The sequence below is a fragment of the Plecotus auritus genome, assembly GCF_963455305.1.
Source record: "Plecotus auritus genome assembly, chromosome: 1".
NCBI lineage: Eukaryota > Metazoa > Chordata > Mammalia > Chiroptera > Vespertilionidae > Plecotus > Plecotus auritus.
The window spans coordinates 5336239-5353231 of NC_137770.1; the positions used below are offsets into that span (position 1 = coordinate 5336239).

Sequence of the window (16993 nt, forward strand, 5' to 3'; positions counted from 1 at the left end):
GGAGCTCAGCCACTAAAAGCTGTGTGACCTTGGTGACATCAGCAGCTTCTCTGTATTGTCAGCAAAGTGAGGGAGATGTGCCAGGCATGCTGTTAGCATTCTTTCTTGCACCCGTGACTCTAACCCTAACTCACTGCTCACCCCAGCTATCAACCTGCCTCAGGTGGTTAGTGCATTCATTTCTTGATGCCTTCAAAAAGATTGACTTATCTCTAGATAAAAACACACACACACAAACACTCAGGGTATTCTAGTCAGCTCTGATTCTTTTGACTAGTATTTTCTAAAAAATGCTAATATTCAATATTTTGCATGATAAGCATTTCCTTTGGTTTGTGTAGGTAATTAGTGTATAAATAAGAACAGAATGGTTTGTTCTTCTTCATGATTCCCATGTAAATAAATAGCACATGGACCTAGTCTTGTGGACAACATGCTAAAATATTTGTATAAGCCCTAGCTGGTTTGTCTCAGTGGATAGAGCGTCGGCCTGCAGACAGAAGGGTCCCGGGTTCAATTCCGGTCAAGAACACATGCCTGGGTTGTGGGCTTCATCCCCAGTAGGGGGCGTGCAGGAGGCAGCCAATCAATGGTTCTCTCTCATCATTGATGTTTCTATCTTTCTCTCCCTCTCCCTTCCTCTCTGAAATCAATAAAATAAATAAAAAAAGTTACTTTAAAAAATACATATATATCTTACCTAAATCTATAAAAATAAAAGTATAATATGCTAATTAGACCGGACATCTCTGGACATCCTTCCAGACGACCTTCTGGAGGAAGCCAGGGCTGCGAGGGACTCCCGGGTCCCAGTTGCCAGAGGGAAGCCGGTGCCAGCAGCCGGGGGAAGGAAGGCCTACTCTTGCACAAATTTTGTGCATCGGGCCTCTAGTTTTTTTATAACTATATACTCATGAGTTTATTTACACATTAGTTACTTATCCTATATAATAAAAGGCTAATATGCAAATTGTCCCCTTGACCAGGAGTTCGATCAGGAGTTCAACTGGGAGTTTGACAAGGGGGTGGGGCCAGCCTGCCAACTGCCCATGGCACTCCCCCCAGCCGACCTGGCCCAATAGGCCCCGATTGGGGCGGGCCGTCCAGACCCCACCTGTGCATGAATTTGTGCACCAGGCCTCTAGTATATCAATATTTACTCATTGAATTACATATGGTATAATTAAACATTATTTTTCCTTAGACAATATTTTTTTTCAAGACAACTGGAGGACTAGTAATTCATATATTACAAAAGGAATGATATAGATGTCTAAAATAGTTCTTGTATTATAAGGAACATCATGGGGAAACTTGACTTCATTTATTTCTCTTAAAGAAGAAAATAGATGTTTGAACTTATTTTAAATTAATTGTTATTTAGGAACCCATGAGCCATTTTATAGAATCAATAGATTCTTTTTTCTTGCTTGTGTGTGTGTTTTTTTTTTTTAAATTAGATTTTTGCTTTGTGAAGATAGTGTCCTAACTCTGACAAGAACTAGCTGATTGACCTTGAGCAACTTCCATAGTCTCTAGATGTTGGTTTCTTCATTTGCCAGCATGTGAGGAGGTGAATTATATTTCTAAGGTCCTCTTTAACTCCAGCATTCCATTATACCCTATCCTTAGCATTAAAGAAAGGAATCAGCATTTCACACAGCTTTTACAAGACTGATTTTTGCTTGACTGATGAACATTTAAATTTTATAATTGATTTGTTTGTGTTATATTTCTTCTGATTCGGTGACTCAGTTACAATATCAGTCAAACGAACAGTGAGGAGCCACAGTATACTGTTAGGGACTCTCTTTCTGAGTCAGATTTTCCACTCCTAGATGGCAGTTGTCTCCATGGCTTAATTTCCAAATCTGCAAAAGCTCTGGGCTTTTCTCCCACCTCTGGACCAGGACCGCTTGCTGGGTGGTGTCAGCGTGATGCCTCTAGCAGAATGTCTCACTGGCTTTTCAAGCTTAGTGTGCCTGAAATGGCATTCATAATTTTAAATCTAAATTTGTCTCCACTTGTTATTGAAGCCTGAATATCCTTCAATTTAATTAATTTTTTGAAATTAATTTATTTTTTAATCCTCACTTGAGGACAATCTGAGAGAGAGAGAGAGAGAGAGAGGGAGAGAGAGAGAGAGAGAGAGAGAGAGAGAAACATTGAAGGGAGAGAGAAACCTAGATGGGTTGCCTGCTGTGCCTTCCCCAAACGGGAATGGAACCTGAAACCCAGGCCCGTGCCCTGACTGGGAATGCAGCCGGCAGCCCGGTGCACGGGACAGCTCTCCCACCCATGGAGCCACTGTGGCTGGGCCTGCCCGCCCTTTTAAAGGACACTGGAGGGAAGGCTGGGAACAATTGTGTACTCTTCTTTCTTCCTTTCAGAACTTAGTTTGTATCAAGTCCTATTGATTTTATTTCTGCAAAGAGCCCTTTCTTCCTTTCTGTTCTAATTCAGATGCCCAGAAACAGGTGCTTTCTTTCTGTTACTTTCTGCCAGCTTTCAGAGCGCCGTGCCTGGCGGTGCGTAAGTGCTCAGTAATTCTTTGTGAAATCCGTCTAGCATGGGGTGCTTGGACACGCTGTTCCTTCTACACTTTGTTCTCACGGAGCCCGCCAACTTTCCAGATCTCAGGTCTTCAGAGAAGCCCTCCCTTCACCTCAAAGGAGGTGATGTTCTTGATAGTGCTATGTACTGTTCCTTTATAGGTATCTGCACACTTAGGATGATGTTATAAACGTTAACTTTTTTTTAATTTTTATTTTATTTATTTATTTTTTTTTTCAAATTTTTATTAAGGTATTATATGTGTACATATCTTACCATTGCCCCCCCCCCACCCCACTCCCATACCTGCCCTCACCCCCCAATGTTTTGCATCCGTTGGTTACTCTTATATGCATGCATACAAGTCCTTCAGTTGATCTCTTATTTCCCCCACCTCTCCCTAACCTTACCGCTGTAATTAGACACTCTGTTTGATGCTTTACTGCCTCTGTAACTATCTTTTGGTTCATCAGTTTATAATGTTTTTCATTATCCCTAAATGAGTGAGATCATGTGGTATTTTTCTTTCATTGACTGGCTTATTTCACTTAGCATAATGTTCTCTAATTCCATCCAGGTGTCTACAAATGGTAGTAATTCCTTCTTTTTTATGGCAGCATAGTATTCCATTGTGTAGATGTACCATAGTTTTCTGATCCAGTCATCTGCTGACGGGCACCTAGGCTGTTTCCAAATCTTAGCTATTGTAAATTGTGCTGCTATGAACATAGGGGTGCATATATCCTTTCTGATTGGTGTTTCTGGTTTCTTAGGATATATTCCTAGGAGTGGGATTACTGGGTCAAATGGGAGTTCCATTTTCAGTTTTTTGAGGAAACTCCATACTGTTCTCCACAGTGGCTGCACCAGTCTGCATTCCCACCAGCAGTGCACGAGGGTTCCTTTTTCTCCGCATCCTCGCCAACACTTGTTGTTTGTTGATTTGTTGATGATAGCCATTCTGACAGGTGTGAGATGGTATCGCATTGTCGTTTTGATTTGCATCTCTCGGATAATAAGTGACTTTGAGCATGTTTTCATGTGTCTCTTGGCCTTCCTTCTGTCTTCTTTCGAAAAGATTCTATTTAGGTCCGTTGCCCATTTTTTTATTGGATCATTTATCTTCCTTTTATTAAGTTGTATAAGCTGCCTGTAGATGTTGGAAATTAAACCTTTATCAGTGATACCATTTGCAAATATGTTCTCCCATACAGTGGGGTTTCTTGTTGTTTTGTTGATGGTTTCTTTTGCTGTGCAAAAGCTTTTTATTTTGATGTAGTCCCATTTGTTTATTTTCTCTTTGGCTTCCATTGCCCAAGGGGCAGTATCACTGAAAAAGTTCTTTTGGCATATGTCTGAGATTTTGCTGCCTGTGGATTCCTCTAGTATTTTTATGGTTTCCCGTCTTATATTTAAGTCCTGTATCCATTTTGAGTTTATTTTTGTGTATGGTGTAAGTTGGTGATCTAGTTTCATTTTTTTGCATGTATCTGTCCAATTTTCCCAACACCATTTATTGAAGAGACTGTCTTGACTCCATTGTATGCTCATGCCTCCTTTGTCAAATATTAATTGCGCATATTGGTTTGGGTCGATATCTGGATTCTCTATTCTATTCCACTGATCTATATGTCTGTTCTTGTGCCAGTACCAGGCTGTTTTGAGGACAGTGGCTTTGTAATACAGCTTGAAATCTGGTATTGAGATCCCTCCTACTTTATTCTTCTTTCTCAGGATTGCTGTGGCTATTCGGGGTCTTTTTTTATTCCAGATGAATTTTTGGAGAGTTCTTTCTAGGTCTGTGAAATATGCTGTTGGTATTTTAATGGGGAGTGCATTGAATCTATAGATTGCTTTGGGTAGTATGGACATTTTGAAGATGTTGATTCTACCAATCCATGAACATGGTATGTTCTTCCATCTGTTTACATCTTCCTCTATCTCTTTTTTCAGTGTCCTGTAGTTTTCCGCATATAGGTCTTTTACCTCCTTGGTTAGGTTTATTCCTAAGTATCTTAATTTTTTTGGTGCGATGGAAAATGGGATTGCTTTTTTAGTCTCTCTTTCTGTAAGTTCACTGTTGGTGTATAGAAATGCCATAGATTTCTTGGCATTAATTTTGTATCCTGCTACCTTGCCGAATTCATTTATTAAGTCTGTTAGTTTTTTGATAGAGTCTTTCGGGTTTTTTATGTACAATATCATGTCATCTGCAAATAAGGACAGCTTTACTTCTTCTTTTCCAATTTGGATGCCTTTTATTTCTTCTTCTTGTCTAATTGCAATGGCTAATACTTCCAGTACTATGTCAAACAGGAGTGGTGAGAGTGGGCATCCCTGTCTTGTTCCTGTTCTTAGGGGAAATGGTTTTAGTTTTTGCCCATTGAGTATGATGTTAGCTGTGGGTTTATCATATATAGCTTTTATTATGTTGAGGTATGATCCTTCTATTCCCACCTTGTTGAGAGTTTTTATCAAGAAAGGGTGTTGGATTTTGTCAAATGCTTTTTCTGCATCAATTGATATGACTATGTGATTTTTATCTTTCAATTTGTTTATGTGATGTATCACATTTATTGATTTTCGGATATTGAACCATCCTTGCATTCCTGGGATAAACCCTACTTGGTCATGGTGTATGATCTTTCTGATGTACTGCTGGATCCGATTTGCTAGAATTTTGTTGAGGATTTTGGCATCTACATTCATGAGGGATATTGGCCTGTAATTCTCTTTCATTGTGTTGTCTTTATCTGGTTTTGGTATTAGGGTGATGCTGGCTTCATAGAAGGAGCTTGGAAGTGTTCCTTCCTCTTGAATTTTTTTGAATAGTCTGAGGAGGATAGGTTTTAGTTCTTCCTTGAATGTTTGGTAAAACTCTCCTGTGAAGCCGTCTGGCCCCGGGCTTTTGTTTGCCGGAAGCTCTTTGATGACTGCTTCAATTTCTTCCATAGTTACTGGCATATTGAGCTGTTTAGATTCTTCCTGATTGAGTTTTGGAAGGTTATATTTTTCTAGGAATATGTCCATTTCCTCCAGGTTGTCCAGTTTGTTGGAATAGAGTTGTTCGTAGTATTTTTTAACAATCCTTTGTATTTCGGCGGGATCTGTTGTTATTTCACCTCTTTCATTTCTGATTTTGTTTATTTGGGTCCTCTCTCTTTGCTTCTTGGTGAGCCTGGCTAGAGGTTCATCAATCTTGTTAATCCTTTCAAAGAACCAGCTCTTGGTTTTGTTGATCTTTTGTATTGTTTCTTTGGTCTCTATGTCGTTTATCTGTGCTCTGATCTTTATTATTTCCTTCCTTCTGCTTACACTGGGCTTTTCTTGTTGCTCTTTTTCTAACTCTTTGAGTTGTTGGGTTAGGTAATTTATTACCCCTGTTTCTTGTTTTTTGCAGTAGGCTTGTAGAGCTATGAACTTCCCTCTCAAGACTGCTTTCGCTGTGTCCCATAGATTTTGGATTGTAGTGTTTTCATTGTCATTTGTTGTCATGATGTTTTTTATTTCTTCTTTGATCTCTCTGGTAACCCAGTCATGGTTTAATAGCATGCTGTTTAGTCTCCATGTGTTTGATTTCTTTGGGTTGTTTTTATTGTAGTTGATTTCCAGTTTTATGCCACTGTGGTCTGAGAAGATGCTTGATATGATTTCTATCTTCTTGAATTTGAAGAGACTTTGCCTATGTCCCAACATATGGTCTATCTTTGAAAATGACCCATGTGCACTTGAGAAGAATGTATATTCTGTGGCTTTGGGGTGAAATGTTCTGAAGATGTCAATTAATTCCATCTGGTCTAGTGAGTCATTTAGGATTGATGTTTCTTTGCTGATGTTTTGTTTAGAGGATTTGTCCAGTGGTGATAGTGGGGTATTAAAGTCCCCTACTATGATTGTATTGCTGTCAATCTCTCCCTTGATATCCTCCAGGAGTTTTTTTATGTATTTGGGTGCTCCTGTATTGGGTGCATATATGTTTACCAGAGTTATTTCTTCTTGTTGGATTGCTCCCTTTAGTATTATGAAGTGGCCTTCCTTATCTCTTGTTATGTCCTTCAGTTTGAGATCTAATTTGTCAGATATAAGTATTGCTACCCCAGCTTTTTTTTCAGTTCCATTTGCCTGGAAAACCTTTTTCCATCCCTTCACCCTCAGTCTGTGTGCGTCTTTTTTTCTGAGGTGGGTTTCTTGTAGACAGCAGATATATGGGTCATGTTTTCTTATCCAATCCATTACCCTATGTCTTTTGATTGGGGCATTTAATCCGTTTACTTTTAAAGTTATTATTGATAGGTACTTATTTGTCGCCATTCCTATTCTTTACACCTGTGTTCCTTCTTCGCTTCCTATTTATTTTTTTTTTTTTACAGCTGACCCTTTAGCATTTCTTGCATTGCTGGTTTGGTGGTAATAAATTCCCTTAGTCCTTTTTTGTCTGTGAAGCTCCTGATTTCACCTTCAATTTTGATTGACAGCCTTGCTGGGTACAGTATTCTTGGATTCAGACCCTTCCTTTGCATGACTTTGTATATTTCATTCCATTCCCTTCTGGCCTGATGAGTTTCTGTTGAGAAATCAGTTGCTAGTCTGATGGGGGTTCCTTTGTATGTAACTTTCTCTCTCTCTCTGGCCGCTTTTAAGATTCTTACTTTGTCGTTGGTGTTTGCCAATTTAATTATAATGTGCCTTGGCGTCGGTCTTTTGGGGTTCATTTTGCTTGGGACTCTGTGAGCTTCTTGGATTTGTGTGGGTTTTTTCTTCTCTATATCAGGGAAATTTTCTGTCATTATTTCTTCAAATAGGTTTTCTATTCCTTGCTCAGCTTCCTTTCCTTCTGGAACCCCTATTATGCGGATGTTGTTTTGTTTCGTGTTGTCCCAAAGTTCCCTTAGGCTCTCCTCCTGCCTTTTAATTTTTTTTTCTAGAAGTTGCTCTACTTGGGTATTTTTTCCCATCTTGTCTTCTAGCTCACTGATGCGGTCCTCTGCTTCTTCTAGTCTACTCTTGATGCTTTCTATTGAGTTCTTTACAGCAGCGATGTCATTTTTCATTTCTTCTTGGTTTTTCTTCATTTCCTCTTGGTTCTTGCTCATATTGTCGAATTTGTCTTCCATTCTTTTCAGCCACCTTATGACCATTTCTCTGAATTCTTTTTCTGGAAGGTTGCTTGCTTCCATTTTGTTTACTTCCTTTTCTGGTGATGCCTGCTTTTCTTTCATATGTGGGCTGTGTCTTTGTCTCCCCATGGTCTCTCTTCTCTGGGTGTCTGGTTATGTAGTTCTCTCTCTCCTTATCCCAGGCGAAATCTGACCTTTCCGTGGTGGAGTGTAGAGCTCCTCTGAACCCGTGTGTTTGCGCCAATTGGGGAGCGTTGTTCTGGGGCTCGCAGCTGTTCCGTGGGTGCCGCAGTTGTGGATTCTCAGGCTTCCGATAAGCTCCACTTTCCGGTTCCAGATGGCGGCGACTCCGTGTCCAAGCCCGCAGCTCCCCGTTAACTTTTTTTTTAAATTTTAGAGAGATAGGAAGACAGAGAGAGAGAGAGAGAGAGAGAGAGACATTGATTTGTTGTTCCACTTATTTATGCATTCATTGGTTGATTCTTTTTTTTTTAAAATATATTTTATTGATATTTTATAGAGAGGAAGGGAGAGGGATAGAGAGCTAGAAACATCGATGAGAGAGAAACATCGATCAGCTGCCTCCTGCACACCTCCCACTGGGGATGTGCCCGCAACCAAGGTACATGCCCTTGACCGGAATCGAACCCGGGACCCTTCAGTCCGCAGGCCGACGCTCTATCCACTGAGCCAAACCGGTTTCGGCCATTGGTTGATTCTTGTATGTGCTGTGACCAGGGATCAAACCAACAACCTTGGCGCATAGGGAAGGTACTCTAAGCTACCTGGCCAGGGCCTTAATTGATTTTTGTTGTTTAATACGTGTCTCTTCTGACGGCGAAGCCCTCCTAGGGTAAGGTCATGTCTATGTGTACCACCATAGCCCTGCTCAGGGCTCAGTTCAGTGCCAGGTATGTAATTTGTTGCCTGACAAATTCTATGGCGAGGCATAAAGCATTATTAGATCGCATTGGAGAGTCCAGAACCAGTGCCTAACTAACAGCAGGTCCTGAATATACACCACCTGAATTATTGGACATCTCAGGCCACCTGTCTTCTGTAGCTTTAAGTACTGGGGTCTGGTCCTCTTCCTATCATAGCTGTTTATCATCCTTTCTTCCTGCGGGTTCCGGGACTTGGCCTCATTTCATCTCTTTATGCAGCTGCCAGTTACTTACTCTGTCCCCTCCCCTGGCTCCTCGCTTGCTGGGTTAGCTGCTATGCAGCCCAGTCTTCCTAGCTAACCCTTTCCCTTGCTGTGTTCTATATTTATGTATTTTTAAAAAGTATTTTTAAAATGATGTTTTCTGCCACTTGTTAATGGGGAAGTTGAAAGGCCGATTGAAAAAATTATGGGAGAGGTAACAATGTTTCCAGAAACCTTCTAAATTTGTATAGTTATCCCTGAGCTCATAATTTACATACCTTTCAATATTCCTACTGTAGGTCATATATTTAGGGCAGGCCTTAGTAATATTTCCTTTTACTCTGCAAAATACTGTAGGACAATGATTTTCAAAAATTTTTTTTCCATGACTCACAGTAAGGAATACATTTTAAATTGTGACCTAAATATAAACACACGTGGTTGTGTATATATACTAATAATGTATAATTGATACTAAGTGTTAATAATTATCCACCTATGTATAATAAATTAAAAACATATGGAAGTTAACAACAAATCTAATCTTAATATTGAAATAGAATATGGAAAAATTCCAAATTAAAAAAAAATAAGGAAAGATTTATTAATTCAACAGGTGTGTCTGCCCCTTAACAAGTTCATTCCACTCCAGAACACGCAAGGACAACGTTCACCTTGTACACTGTTGTGAGATTTGCTGTGGAGTGTGAGGGAGGAAGGAAAGGGTAATGTAGTTCTAAGTTGTGTACCTGGAGAATCATAGGGCTGTTTCTGTCTCTGTTGGTAAAAAGAGGGGGCAGGGGAATGAGCTCAATTCTTGATACAGGAAGGTGAAGAGCCATTCAAAGGGAAACGCCCTCTGTGTAGCTGGTGACACTGCTTTAGTGAAGAGAGGTGTTTGTCTCTTCTTCACCACGGACATGAAACTTCTGCATACTCTGTGGACATGACATTGGGATAGTAAAAGATATGTACTGGAAATTATTAGTAACGGAATTTATTTTAACGTGAATATTACTAAGTAATTTATGTGCAAATTTTTCTCTTAGAAAAATTATCAACGTAGAGACATTTTTAGGCTGACAGCTCAGCTGCTTCTTAGGATAGGACTACGGTCCTAGGTGGTACGGTGGTGCTTGGTCAGGAGAAATCAGGGTGGAACCCTGCCTCTCATTTTTAGTGGTTGGATGACTGCGGGTAAATCACTTTTTTTTTTTCCGGGATTGTTCCTTCAACTGTCAAGTAAGGATAGAAATATATTGTGTATATATATATATATATATATATATATATATATATATATAATCAAGATGAATTTGAAAATGTGTATAAAGTGCCTTGGTTGGCACATAGTGACACTTAAATCTTAATTTTTCTTTTATCCTTTCTTTGGTGCTATTAAACAATATAATTTGTTACTCTCTGATACTAAGTATGATGTCTACAAGCAGAGTTGAATGGTTCTCTAACTGTGTAATCCCTTGAAGTGACATTTTGAAGATTGAACAGTATTAAGGATTTAATTTTGTAGTAATGAAAATGTGCGACATTTGAAAAATTACGTTATTGATTGGTATCAGTATCCTCTGCTTTATATTCTTGAGTCATCTTTGTCTTAAAAGAAAGTTTTGTCTTTCTTGGAAGTTTAATTCTCTAAGCTAATCACTTAATTTTGTTCTATCATGAAAACAAACTATTTAATAATTTACTTGGAGTAAAGAAATAATTAAATGTCAACTATTTAAAGTTTAGTTTTCATTGCAAACTCAAAGCAGGGTCTGTGTGGCATCCGCTTCATCGCTGAAATTCAAGCAGTGTCAGCTTACTAGGTGCTGTATTGTGGGTTTGAAACGAGAGCTGCTGGGATTGGGACCGCAGGCTCTGCATATGCAAACCCTTTCCGGTCCTGCCCGGCGTCCAACAGTAGCAGAGCTACAATTCTCAGGTTAATTTCTCCAGTGGTGACTATGCCATGTTGTCATTTCTGGGTAGCATATGCTCCCCCCCCTCCCTTTTCTTACTGGTTTAGGATTAAATAAAGCATGAAGGTTGTCTGGCTAGGAAAAGAGAAGGACTTTTTGCTCTCCAGTCAGGATTCTTACGTGCAAATCTGTTTTTCTTCTTAGATTTTGAGCTCCTAACAGGGGTGGGCAAACTTTTTGACTCGCGGGCCACAATGGGTTCTTAAACTGGACCGGAGGGCCGGAACAAAAGCATGGATGGAGTGTTTGTGTGAACTAATATAAATTCAAAGTAAAGGAGCGGAGGGGAGAGCAAGAGAACCCTCCACTCTTTCAGCTCCGCGGGCCGGATAGAACAGCCGAACGGGCCGGATCTGGCCCGCGGGCCGTAGTTTGCCCACGGCTGATGGTTGAAGCAAGGTACATATAAGAATAGAGAAAGACAATATTGTCAGTATCTAGATCTGTTCTAACATACAGCTTATTCTTTTTGGTGGGGAAGGGCACAGGTTTTATAACTTGCACAGATAGCCGCGTTTTTAGAGACCCAAAATAATAGTTCTGAAAGTTCTTTAGGCAATATGATATGCCAAGAATTTCTGGGCTTTTCTTGATTTCTCACAAATTCGTTATCATTTTGTTTACTTCCAGCATAATTGAGAACCAGCTTTCTTAAAAAAAAATTCTGTTTTTAAAAGCATTAAGCAGCGTACTTACACGTTTTCCTCTAGGGGTGCTACATAGCTTAGGGTCAGGAGTGGGATGGAAAAAGCAGATGGTGGGTTTGGTATCGGCTGGGTGCACAGGTCGGAAGAGAGGCAGTGTTGTGTAGTGGTATGTGCATGGGTTTTGGAGTTGTACAGGCTGTGTGCGTAATTTTGGGCAAGTACCTTCATCTCGCCAAGCCCCAATTTGCTTATCTATAAAATGGAGCTAATAATAATATTTAATCTATCTCATAAAATTATTGTGAGAATTTAAAAAGATGACTGCAAGTAAGGTGCTTATTAGTATTCTGCCTAGTAATAGTATATTTGATACTATTTTTATTGTTAGGAGGATAATTGAAGAAGCAAGGTCATTAGTAGGGACTGTAATTGAAGTATTAGTCGGGGAGGTTCAGGCTGGCAAGTAAGAAAGTAAAACTAGGAGGAATATTAGAAACTAGAGAATCAGAAGGAATTGAGGGATTAGGAATGCGATAAGAATAACAAATGCATTTAGCAATGGAAAAAGAGACAGATAAGAGTTTATGGGCAGCACATGGGATCAGAGTTTGAGATTCTAGAAATGGAACATTTCCAGGTAATGATTGATGCAGCTTTTGAAAATGGTTGTTGATGTGGAGACAAATTGAATTTAAATAAAAAATTTATAGAACATTTTCTGTGTGCTAGATCCTGTGCTAAGCATTGGAGAATGTAAAATTTGGATGAAACATTGTTGGATTAGAAGGGATCAAAAAGTAGCTATTAGCCAAAACCGGTTTGGCTCAGTGGATAGAGCGTCGGCCTGCAGACTGAAGGGTCCCGGGTTCGATTCCGGTCAAGGGCATGTACCTTGGTTGCGGGCACATCCCCAGTAGAGGGGGTGTGCAGGAGGCAGCTGATCGATGTTTCTCTCTCATCGATGTTTCTAACTCTCTATCCCTCTCCCTTCCTCTCTGTAAAATACCAATAAAATATATTAAAAAAAAAAAAAGTAGCTATTAGTCATTCCCATCAGTGATGAAGTTATGACAGTGGCAGGAGCTGGGATGACAATGAAGACTACGAAATTTTTTATTATCATAAAAAATGCTTGAGTGGGTTGACTTTTTTTTTTTTTTTTTGGTTTAAGATATTACTATAAATGGCTCTTTAAAATAGGCGCATCTCCCAATGGGAATAAAATAATTAGTAACATTAATTTAGAATTTAAAAGATAGCTGTCCTAAATTCATTTAACTAGTCTTTTTTCCCCCTTCCTCCTTCCTTTTCAGTCACTAGTGCACAGATTAGATGATTCACCCAGTTCTTTTAGTTTTAGAGGAATGGTTTGCTGAGTGGGCTTGTGTCTTTGTTTCTGAGTCAGTGTCTTAGAAAAGGAGGATCTCCCAGAGAAAGCAGAATCGGGCAACAAGGAGCAGCTCAGGGGGTAGCCAGGATGCTTGTTCCTGGGCCTTCCAGTTGAAAGTTGTAGGTTTTGAAGTCTAAGAAGCTTATTTTATAAAAATCTATAATAATAAAAGCATAATATGCTCATTAGACCGGATGACCTTCCGGATGAAGCCAGGGCTGCAGCCGCAGGATAGAGGAAGCTGATGCGGCTGTGAGGGAGGGATCCAGGCAGCTGCCACGGCTGTGAAGGTCTACTCTTGCACGAATTTCGTGCACCAGGCCTCTAGTAAAACATAAAATAACATACTATAGAAATAAAATACTGATTAAACATTTATTTTAAAATCACATGTACCATATCAAATAGCAATAACACGAATTTCATACTGTTGACTTAAACCAATGCTGGTTATTTTGGGATTTCTTCCATTCAATGGTTGGTGGCATAGATTCACACATATTTGGTTTGTTTATACTGATTGGGACCAAAGTCGGCAGGAGATAATAGCAGGTACACAGCACCCAAGGAATTCCCAGGTATGCACGCTTAGTACCCTACTTTACTGTGCAGCCAAGTGTGCTCTTTTGTCTGATAAACAACCCTGTCCCAGCTCCTCCTCACCTTGCCTCTAGTGGCATTTATGTTGACTGTGTTGTTCCACCTCTGCTAACTATATCTTGCCATATCACTTTTAACGGCATCATGAAGAGGAGACCTGTTGCCAGGATGAACCGAGGTAGTGAATGCATGCAGTCGACGTCAGATGGACCTCCTGCAATTTTAAAGAAAAGCTTTTTTCATCTCCGCCTTTGCTACCAGTCTTGATGTGCCTTCTGTAAACCCTTGGTTATAAGACTTCTGTTCAGCTAGTCTTCAGTTGGTTCTTCAGGTTGAATGTTCTATAATTTAATTCCAGTGTTGTCCTGGGGGGCCGTGAGTGTAATTTCCACCTACTCTGCTGCCATGTTGGATCCTCCTAGATTGTGTTTGTGGATAGAGATTATGGTGATTGCAGTTTAGATTCATTTCTTTTATTTTTTCAAGTTCTGTTTACAGTAAGCATTGTCACTTATCAGTTGTTATTTGCTTTTCTAATACTTATTACTGTTAAAGTTTAAAGCCAATCTGATTTTGTTTCTATTACAAGTAACTTGCTCATTTTGCTTGGATGCCCAAAGGATTTTTCTTTTTCTTTAAAGTCCAATAATGTATCCCAGTTCTGCTGAATTGATTTTCTCAGGTATATGGTGTGCTCTTTTGAATCTTTTTTTTTTAATTTCAAGACAGGGTTTTTAATAACATTTTTTAAAAGCTTCCTTTGCTTAGGTTTTCTTTTTTAGGGACTTACATTAACAGTATATTGGACCTTCTTTACCTGTCTTATATATCACGTCCTCAAATCCTTTTTGATCTTGTATCCTGCCACTCTGCTAGACTCACTTACTAGTATTAGTTGTACTGGCTATTTTGTACATTATAGCTTAATTTCTTCCTTTTCAATCCATAAGCTTCTTATTTCTTTTTATTACCTATCGCACTCGCTCAAACAGCACAATGTTGAATATGAGTGGAAATGTCCTGTTCGTGACTAGGGAGGAAGCGTTCATTCTTTCACGGTTAAGTATGGTGTTAGCTCTAAGTTTTTCATAGGTGCCCTTTATCTGGTGGAAGAAGTTCCTTTCTACTTCTAGTTTGCTGATAGTTTTAAATCCTGAATGAATGTTGGATTTGTCAGATTTCTGTGTTTGTTGAGATGTTCATATGTATTTTTTAAAAAAATCTATCACGTTGACTGATTTTTTAAAAATTGAATTTTATTTTGAGATAATTGTAGATTCGCATACAGTTGTAAAAAAATAATACGGATGCCAGTGTTCTCTTTAACCAGCTTCCCCCTAAGTAAAATTTTGAAAAACTATAGTACAATATTACAACCAGTATATTGACATTGATACAGTCAAGACAGTTAAGATTTTCATTACCCAGGTTACACTATTATAGTCACATCTTTTTTTTTTTTTTTTTTAAATATATTTTATTGATTTTTTACAGAGAGGAAGGGAGAGGGATAGAGAGCTAGAAACATCGATGAGAGAGAAGCATCGATCAGCTGCCTCCTGCACACCTCCCACTGGGGATGTGCCCGCAACCAAGGTACATGCCCTTGACCGGAATCGAACCCGGGACCCTTTAGTCCGCAGGCCGACGCTCTATCCACTGAGCCAAACCGGTTTCGGCTATAGTCACATCTTTTTCCACATCCATCTCTAACCCCTGGAAACCACTCTCTTCTCCATGTGTATAATTTTGTCATTTCAAGAATGTTATGCGGGGGAGGGAACTTCACCCAGTGAGTCACCCATTCATTCATCCTTTAAAAAAATTATTGAATTGATTTTTAGAGAGGAAGAGAGAGAGAGAGAGAGAGAGAGAGAGAGAGAGAGAGAGAGAGAGAGAGGCTGCCTCATGCATGCACCCCGACTGAGGATCAAACCCTCAACCTGGGTATGTGCCCTGACCGGGAATTGAACCTGCCACCTTTTGGTGTACCGGACAACGCTCCAACGAACTGAGCCACCTGGGCCAGAGCTTATTCATCCTTTTAAGAGACATTTACTGATCCTCTACTCTAGGCCAGAAATTGTCATATGAAACCTTGTTGTCAGCAGGGCTCTAGGGGGGAGGCTGTTGTTTGCCTCTTCCAGCTTCTGTAGGTTGTCAGCATTCCCTGACTTGTGGCTGCACCACTCCAGTCTCTGCTCTGTGGTCACACTGCCTTCTGGTCTGTGTCTTCTCCTCTGAGCGTCTCCTTTGACACCTGTTACTGGGTCTGTGGTCTGCCTGGACAGCGCAGAATGGTCTCTTCATCTCAGGTCCTCTTCCAAATGAAGATGACATCACAAAACCTAGGCTTAGGGCAGAGACATACTTTATGGGGTGGGAGGCACCATTCCCCCCACTACAACTAGTAATTTTACATGCAGCTTCAATTTCCTTTTTTGACCATCTTCCCATCTTGGCATGCGTTCCTTATTTCAGTCCCATTCCTTTCACTTTTGTCTTTTAAAGTATTCACTTAGAGAGTGGTGACAGCAGTGGAATATTATGCTGACCGTGGTTCATAGCCTGCCTTACTCCAACGGGGCAAAGGCCTTTCTCCACAGCTCTGCAGCTTTGTTTAGAACCAGAATCTGCTTCTTATTAACAGAACTTATAAAACTGAAGCAAGTAAATATAGAACTTTAAAACCATATTAAGGTCTTAACATACATATAATAACAAACAGTTCCATTTGAAGAGCTAAGTTAAAATAATTTTAATTAAGATAAATAAATATGGCATCAGCAATTAGCATTTAAATTGGTATCAGAATAGCAGTAACAGCATATATATATATATATATATATATATATATATATATATTTATTTCAGGTACTTGGAAATCTTACGTCACTTAGTTTATGTTTTAAAATCAAAGAATTCTTTTCATGGAACTGGTTTTTCAGAAGAACCTGAACACCTTTTCTAAAGCATTTAGACCATTAGAGCATCACTGCAATTGTTTTGGTAAAGCTTTAGTGATCTAATGAATAATATGTCAAAAGGATACTGTTCTAGTATACATATACCCTACTGATCTGTAAGAACGTTGAGTATTTCTTTAAGAAGTTCTGGCAACTCGCAGAGTCAGTCAAGGGCCACAGGTAGTAACTTCATTATAACAGAAGGAAGTTGTATGATTCTGTATAGTTGATTTTGTTGCTATTCCTCTGGTAATGATTATTAATATTTTACCATGATGAAAATTTTCCACTTACATTTTTTAGACAGTACAGCAAATTGGTAGGTCACACGAAAAAAATGAGGTAGAATTTTAAAGTATTTAATAATAGTATTAAAAACTTAAAAGTTAATCTGTTTTTATCATGAGCTTAATATTTTCATGCAATGTTATAAGATTTACTTAATAAATTTCAGTTATGGTTTTATTTTTGTATTTAAGTGTTGGTGTTTGAAATTTAACACTTTGTCAAAGTCTTAGTGTTTGTCATTAAAAGCAGCCATTTTTCAAATTAATCTGCTTTTTATAGTCATAAACTAGGTATTCAGCTTGC

The 16993-nt window shown here is 39.2% G+C and overlaps 1 protein-coding gene across 5 annotated transcripts in view; it reads left to right on the plus strand.

The window, feature by feature from the left end:
* The window catches only part of PPP4R4 (protein phosphatase 4 regulatory subunit 4), an 87978-nt gene that overhangs the window by 11988 nt on the left and 58997 nt on the right, over window positions 1-16993 (plus strand). The gene's annotated exons all lie outside the window — the stretch shown is intronic.